The sequence below is a fragment of the Babylonia areolata genome, chromosome 3 (genome assembly GCF_041734735.1).
Source record: "Babylonia areolata isolate BAREFJ2019XMU chromosome 3, ASM4173473v1, whole genome shotgun sequence".
Taxonomy (NCBI): Eukaryota; Metazoa; Mollusca; class Gastropoda; order Neogastropoda; family Buccinidae; genus Babylonia; species Babylonia areolata.
In genome coordinates, this window is record NC_134878.1 from 27,102,869 (window position 1) to 27,111,749 (window position 8,881).

Sequence of the window (8,881 nt, forward strand, 5' to 3'; positions counted from 1 at the left end):
TCCAGGGTTTGTCTGTGCTCACAGTTGTGCATGGACTTTATTTGTGATATGAATATACGTTTGCATGCACGTGTGAACGGAACTTTGAATATGTGACAAATGAGTGGTATGCAAGCAACATATCCTAAATGTTCTGTCAAATGATAGCAAACAAGAGAGACAATGCCTTCAAGACTCACTTGTGATATGCTCTTTATCAAACAGAGGAATTATGGAGAGTAAAAGACAACATGCGAAAGGGAAAATCTGGCAAAAAGACTCATTGATGTGACCTTGACCTTAGACATCTAAATTTGCATTGCATTGATGTTCTGGCAACACAAACAACAACATGGTATACCAATGAAGTCTGGATGGAAGAAACAAAGTTCTATTATCCTTTTTCCCAAATATTATATGTTGTGACCTGATCTTTGATTTCGCTTCTTTTCATAGGTGTCACCATGACCAATCAGTGTACCAAGTTTGCTGAAGAATATCTATAAAAGTCCTTCTCTCTCTTGCATTCAGAAATGTTTCCTATCAATATCGTATGCCAGGTATACATTGACCCTTAACCTTTAGCTGATTTTGAATTTCTTAAGGGATTATGCTGCATCCATAACCAGTCACAAGAACAAGGCTGATTAAAATTGAAATGATATGAAGAGACGCCCCCAAGGCCAGAAGGCTCCAAAACGGCTCAACATCGCTAAGCTGAAAAACATCACCATCAAACAGTCCTTTGTGGAGCTGCTGGAAGATCGTCTGGAATCCGCCTCTCTGGACAACCAGAATGTGGAGTCTGACTGGAGGACCCTGCGTGAGCTGATCTATAGTACAGCTTCAGAGACCCTGGGACCCATGACCAGAAAGCACAAAGACTGGTTTGATGAAAACTGTGATGAAATCAAGCAGCTTCTGGATGAGAAACGCCGTCTGCATCAAGCCTACCTGAGCAACCCAAAGTCCACATCAAAAAAGGATGCGTACGATGCCATCCTCAGGACTGTTCAGCAAAAGTTACACCAGATGCAGGATAAGTGGCTGAGTGACAAAGCTGATGAGATCCAGGGATATGCTGACAGGCACGATATGAAGAGGTTCTATGATGTCTTAAAAGAAGTCTACGGCCCCACATCCTCAGGATCATCCCCCCTCCTCAGTGCAAATGGGAATACCTTGATCACCGAGAAGGAGAAAATTCTCGAACGCTGGGCTGAGCACTTCAACAGTGTCTTAAATCGCCCTTCCTCCATAAATGATGAAGCCATAGACCGTCTCCCACAAGTCCCCATCAACGAAGCACTGGACGATCCGCCAACACCTCTTGAGACCCAGAAAGCAATCCGTCTGCTATCCAGTGGCAAAGCACCTGGCTCAGACTCCATACCAGCAGAGGTCTACAAGGATGGAGGCACTGTGCTGACTGAGAAGCTCCTTCAGCTGTACTCACTCATGTGGAAAGAAGAGACGATCCCCCAGGATTTCAAAGATGCATCTATCATTCACTTGTACAAGCGAAAGGGGAACCGGCAAGCCTGTGATAACCATCGGGGCATTTCCTTACTCTCCATCACAGGCAAGATACTTGCCAGGATCCTACTAAACCGCCTCACAGCACACCTTGACCAAGTTCATTTGCCTGAGAGCCAATGTGGATTCCGGAAAGAGTGCGGAACCACCGACATGGTGTTTGCTGCAAGGCAGCTGCAAGAGAAATGTCAGGAGCAAAATGCTGATCTGTTCTCCACCTATGTCGACCTCACTAAGGCCTTCGACACCGTGAGTAGAGAGGGACTGTGGAAGATCATGGCCAAGTACGGATGCCCTCGGAAATTTTTTTCCTTGGTCAGCCAATTCCATGAAGGCATGCAGGCTCGAGTCCAGGACAATGGCGAAACATCTGCTCCTTTTGCTGTCACAAATGGTGTCAAGCAAGGCTGCGTCCTGGCTCCAACACTGTTCAGCCTCATGTTCTCTGCAATGCTTACTGATGCCTTCAGAGATGGCGATGTTGGAATCGGCCTAAAGTACCGAACAGATGGCAAGTTGTTTAACCTCAGAAGGCTTCAAGCAAAAACGAAGGTCATGACAGACATCATCAGAGACTTTTTGTTTGCTGATGATTGTGCCCTCAACGCTGGATCTGAAGCTGACATGCAACTCAGCGTCGACAAGTTTGCCACTGCCAGCAGGAACTTCGGCCTTACCATCAGCACGAGGAATACTGAAGTTCTCCATCAGCCAGCCCCAGGGAAACCCTACGTTGAGCCCAACATCACAGTCAACGGTCAGAGACTCAGTGCGGTGGAGCGGTTCACATACCTTGGCAGCACACTGTCACGAAATGCGACCATCGACGATGAAGTGAACGTCAGGATTGCAAGAGCAAGCGCAACGTTTGGTAGACTCAATGCAAATGTCTGGAACAGAAGAGGCATTAGTCTTGAGACCAAGCTAAAGGTCTACAGAGCAGTAGTTCTCCCCACACTACTGTACGCCTGCGAAACTTGGGCAGTGTACCAACGACATGCCAAGAAGCTGAACCACTTCCACACAACATGCCTCAGGAAGCTACTGAACATCAAGTGGCAAGACAGGACCCCAGACACAGAGGTGCTCGCAAAAGCCACCCTTCCCAGCATCTTCACCATCCTGATGCAGTCCCAGCTTCGCTGGGCTGGACATGTGGCGCGCATGCCAGACCATCAGCTGCCCAAAAGGCTCTTCTATGGCGAGCTGCAACAAGGGAAGAGATCACACGGAGGTCAGAAGAAGCGCTTCAGAGATACTCTGAAAGTCTCTCTGAAAGCGTTTGATATCAACCCTGACTCCTGGGAGGAATCTGCAGTAGACCGTGACAAATGGCGCGCTGCTGTGCACAAAGGCGCCAAGTTGTGCGAGGCCAACAGGACTGCTGCAGCTGTTCAGAAGAGGCAGGCCAGAAAGTCACGGGCAAACAAGCTCCCTGACAATGGTATGCCTGTCTTTGTCTGCCCCAACTGTCAGCGAACATTTCGTGCACAGATTGGACTATTCAGCCATCTGCGCATTCACAGATAGATTCATGAGCATCCTCCCCCCCACCCCACCACCACCCTCCCCCCATCCCCCAGCTGGATGACAACGATGGTCATCATCGATCTCGAAGGACACACCACCACCACCATTTTGCCAAGTAGTGACCTTGACCATTTCATCTGACCATATAATCATGACTTTAATAAGGGTCTTATTCATACCTGCCATCCTGTCAAGTTCATTTCCTATGCCACTTGTATCAGTCAAGAAAAGGCCAGCTTTAAAGTTTATGACTGGTACAAAAACAACACACACACACACACACACACACACACACACACACACACACACACACACACAGAGAGAGAGAGAGAGAGAGAGAGAGAGAGAGAATTCAAACACAATAAAAATCATCTGATCTATAGTTTCTAATGTGGTGATTTCAAATTTCATATTATGCATGCATGAACATAATTATATATAAACACACACACACACACACACACACACACACACACACACACACACACACACACACACACACACACACACACACACACACACACACACACGATTAGGTCACACTCTCGTGGTATTTTGGCTCTAAATAGCACTGTGGCAAATACCCAGACAGGTAAAAAAAAAAAAAAAAAAAAAATATATATATATATATATAATATAAAACGGCATGTTAAGTCTACTGTTGTTGATATATATAATAATATATTTATCTATCTATCTACCTATCTATCTATTATATATATATATATATATATATATATATATATATATATTTAAATATATATACATAGATAGATGTTGATATATATATATATATATATGTGTGTGTGTGTGTGTGTGTGTGTGTGTGTGTGTGTGTGTGTGTGTGTGTGTGTGTGTGTGTTCGCTCTTTAGTTTAGTGTCTTTTAACTATCAGTGATATTAGACGATTAAAAAAAATAATGATAAAAAAGAGAAAAAGGGGGAGGCGGAGGGGGAAGGGGAAACAAAAAAGGTAGAATACTACTAAAAAAATGCATACCTAACATGCAATTACATTTAACAGTAATAATTCAATGATGATAACTATAATTAGAAACCATTAACGCAATTATGAAGTACATTAAAGGACTGTAGAAACAGGGCTATGAACTAATGCCCGTGAAAGTTCGATCATAAGAACCTCGTTAGAAATAACTTTCCAAAAATCATCTGCAGAATAGTTATTTTCTTTGAAATACTTGGGCAAGAAGGTATGAAACTGCTTACAGTCAAACAAACAATGATGCAAGCTGAACTGCTTACCACAGATGCATGTAACATTTTTACTATACTTTGTCTTCAGCGCATCAAGTTTTATACGGAAGAAAGTAGAGGTTATTAATCTTGTGTAGCAAGCTGATGGATTCGGTATCTTTTCTTTAATAATATTCTCGGGTAATAATGTCCCTGTATGTTTTGAAAACTTTCCCTTCCATCGGTTATGAAATCGACCCTATGCTGATTTTTCTAACAAAGTGTATGCCTCTTTTACGGAAAGACAAACATGTATTTTTGTCGATTTTTCTGGATCTTGGGCTCCTCTTTTAGCTGCTTTATCAGCAGTTTCATTGCCTTGAATGCACACATGAGAAGGCACCCAACAAAAACTGACCTCAGTCCCTTTAATCCTCAGACAATGTGCCAAATGATTTGCCTCAATAATAACTAAGTCAAGTCTTGTTTCAAGGCTAAATAATTCTAGAGCATAAAGTACTGACCTGCAATCAACAAAGAATGCTATTTTCGAGAAAACTATTTGATGGCTCACTAAGTAGTTCAGAGCTTGTATAATAGCAATTAGCTCTGAGCGAAACCAGGTTTGCGGGTGAAACCCAGCTGGAGGAAGCTGGAGGGGGCTACAACATCTACTGCATTGGGAAGCCAGATTGCACCCCAAGAACCTCAGGCGTGGGCTTTGCCACACGAACCAAACTTGCACGACAGCTTGACAGCCTTCCACGTGGGATAAACGACAGGCTGATGACCCTGCGTCTGAAGCTGTCCAAGGATCGCTTCGCCAGTCATCAGCTGCTATGCCCCGACGATGACCAACCCTGATGACATCAAAGAAGCTTTCTACTAGGAGCTCAGCCGCACCATTTCAGCGGTAGACAGAAAGGACAGGCTGATCATCCTTGGGGATTTCAATGGCTTAGACTTCTCCTTGTGGCCAAAAGTCCTAGGACAGCACGGCACTGGCAAGTGCAACTCCAACGGACTGCTTTTGCTCTCGCTCTGCGCGCAGCATGGACTGACCATCACAAACACCCTCTTCCAACAAGCGGACAAGTACAAGAACACATGGATGCACCCCCGCACCAAGCAATGGCACATGCTGACTATGTGATTGTCCGGCAGAGGGACAGAGGTGATGTTTCCATTACACGCTGCATGAGAGGAGCAGTCTGTTGGTCGGACCATCGCCTGGTACGCAGCAAGATGAACCTCAGACTTGCACACAAGCTCCAACCAGCCAGGCAGAAGCGCCCTAGGAAGCTGAACATCCACCGCCTCCCTATCACCAAGGACGTGCTGCAGCAGCAAATCCATGTAGCTCTCCAAGAAATTCCTGCATCGACGTAAGAGGTATGGAGCACTTTTAGAGATGCTGTGTACACAGCAGCAGCAGCTGACACACTCGGCTTTGTACAAAGGAGCCACAAAGACTGGTTTGACGAGAACGACTCTGGAATCTCCAAGCTCCTGAACACACTGCATATACGGCATCAGAATCACATTTCCGATAAAGACTGCCAGAGAAAGGAGAACCAGTTCTTGCAAACCAAGCAACTCGTGCACATTCATAATAACCAATTGTCGCGTTTTAAAGCTCAGTAAACACACACACACACACACACACACACACACACACACACACACACACACACACACACACACACACACACACACACACACACACACACACACACACATTCTCAAGAATTTAAAAGGTGGATTGAACGTGGAATAAAAGTCTTCAGAGCTCTGGATTTCAACTTCAAAGTTCTGTAGCGTCGTCCTGATGGCAATAGCTCATAATATTTAGCAAAAATATGGGTTTCGTCAGTTGCTATCTGCTTGCTTTTTTTTTTTTTTTTTTTTTTTTTTTTTAACCACTCGACTTTCAAACAGCTCTTGCATACTAGCTTGTTTCACTCCCACAATTTTACTGCATACACTCATGACATCGTTCAAAACACGCTTACTCCTCACTCCCAAACTTCCATACCAGCACATAAATGAAACTGTGAGCACGGACTCGATACAACATCGATAATAACTTTGAAGAATATTTGAATTTATGCCAACATTACGAAGCTTCTGTAAACAAAAAATTCCAGATTGACATTTCTTATGAATGGAATCAACATTTCTGTCAAAAGTCAGCTTATTGTCTAAGATGGTCCCTAAATATCTATATTCATTGACCCTCTCCCCTGTTTGACCATCAATAACAAGGTTAGCTACAGGCAAGGGGTCTTTCCAAAAATTTATTAACATTTCTTTTGTTTTCAACACGTTGAGATCCAGATAGTTTGCCTCACACCAAGAACAGAACTTTTTAATTTCACTGAAATAAATAGCATCAGAATTGGACAGATCTTCAATAGCTGGATCATCAGAATATTTTATGACAGGAGTTTCCTCTATGCCTCTGTAGTCATTTGTGTACAGTGTAAATAGAACAGCGGACAGCACTGTACCTTGGGGTGCACCAGTAGAAGTAGAGTTTAGAGAAGAGTGGGCAGAATGAAAGTGGACGGACTGAGTTCTATTGAGAAGAAAACTTACTATCCAAAGAGTAAGCTTCGGATCAACATCCAAGCCTAGCAGTTTGAGGGCAAGGAGATGAGGTTGTATTGTGTTAAAAGCAGAAGAGAAGTCAACAAAAAGGATACGAACAAACGATCCCGTGTTATTCAAATGAAGGAAAGCATTATGAAGGAGAGTTAGGATAGCATCGTCAGTACTTCTGTGTGCTTTATAAGCAAACTGAAGAGAGTCAAGCTGCTGTTTAGTGAAAGAAAGAAGATGGCGGAGAACAATTTTTTCAAAGCATTTCATCACTATTGAAGTCACGGCAACAGGACGGTAATCATTTAGTGCGGCTGGGTTCTTTTTCTTGGGGATAGGACATATAGTAGATTTTTTCCAGATGCTGGGTACAGAGCAGTCCTTCAGAGACCAGTTGAAAATTTTACAGAACACATCACACAACTGGGAAGCACATGTTTTCAGTAATCTTCCGCAGATATTGTCCGGGCCAATTGCCTTCGTGACATTCAGTTTAAAAAAAATAAAGATTCAACAACTTTTGCATCGATCTCAAAGTCCTCACCTGTGTTCCTATCTTTGATCTTTTCCTGCAACTGTGAGATAACACCATCCAGTTCCCTTCCCAGATCATTCCTTTCAAAGCGACAATAGAAATCTCAATGAAAACTCTGAACAGTAAGTTTGTTTTTCCTTTGATCATTTTGATTATCATCTGTATATTGATCCTAGCTAATAATCATCTTGATAGATAAAGCCGAAATGCTTGGCAACTGGGTCTATACGTTACTTCTGGCATAAAAACAATTTTAGACGAGAAATGTCTTTTTAAATTTCGAAATCGAAAAAAACAAAGAAAGAAAAAGAAACAAGATGGGGCTTTATATGACAAAATACGTGCATGTGAAATCTTCACGCTTAGTTTTGGAAGTGTTCAATCATGGTGTGATGTGTGAAGTGATTCTACAAAGTGAAAAAAGAATTTTAATGATCATAATGCTTGACATGAATCCTGGAAGTTTTCTGATACGTAATGTACAGAATCTCCAACGATGACTTTATGAGATTTACTCAGGAAAAAGAGGAATGCATGGTAACCATCCCCAACAAGTTGAAAGTGCTTCAAGAACTACAGGGCGATGAAGCCAACACAAATTGCCGATGGAAGGATCGCAAGGAGATGCTGACAACATGTGAAGAGGGAACTGGCCCCTTAAAACTCCAGTGAAAGGAATGGACAACGTGGAGAGGAAAAGGCCACCGAAGAGAAACGGAATCCAGTGGAAACAGTAGACACAACCAGGATCTAGGTTTTGCGAAAGGTCTGATACAGTTTTCCAAAGCCGGAATCAAGTCCGGAAACAATCCCTTGGAGCTAGTAACCAACCACTCCAACACAAGTTAACCTCAATACCAGCTAAGGAAACATCAGAATCCTCAAGATCAGCACAACTAACTCAGATGTCATTATGTTGAATGGGAGTGCACTCAAGGAAATAGACATCTTCATCTACCTGGCAAACAGGAAGGCACAGATACAGACAGCAGAGGAAGAACTGGCAAGGCAAGAACATTATTCCTTCTGTTCAAGAACATTGGTATCTCATTAGAACTAAGCTACAATATGAAAATACGTCAGCCTAACTCCACTGAGACACAAGTCCTGGAGAATGGAGCAGACACATGGAGAACGACAGAGATAACCATCAAGAACATACCGACATTGTCAACAGCTCTCTCAGAAGAAATACCCTGAACTGTGTGGGAAACAGGTTCATGGAAGTTTTATCACGAAAATGCTGACAACATGTGAAGAGTAAGTTGACTCCAGAAACTCCAGTGAAAGAAATAGACAACAATGGAGAAAAAAAGATCACTGAAAAGGAACGGAATCAGCAGAAACTTTGGACCCATCCACAGGACTTTGGTTTCGGAAATGATCTGACACAGGGCCACTCCATGTGGCCCTGCTATTGGTGTGAGGAGAGAGTGAGTGAGTGCATCATTAGTTGATCCTATATCCCCCTGTCTGCTCCCTCTTGGAATAGAATCGAACCAACCA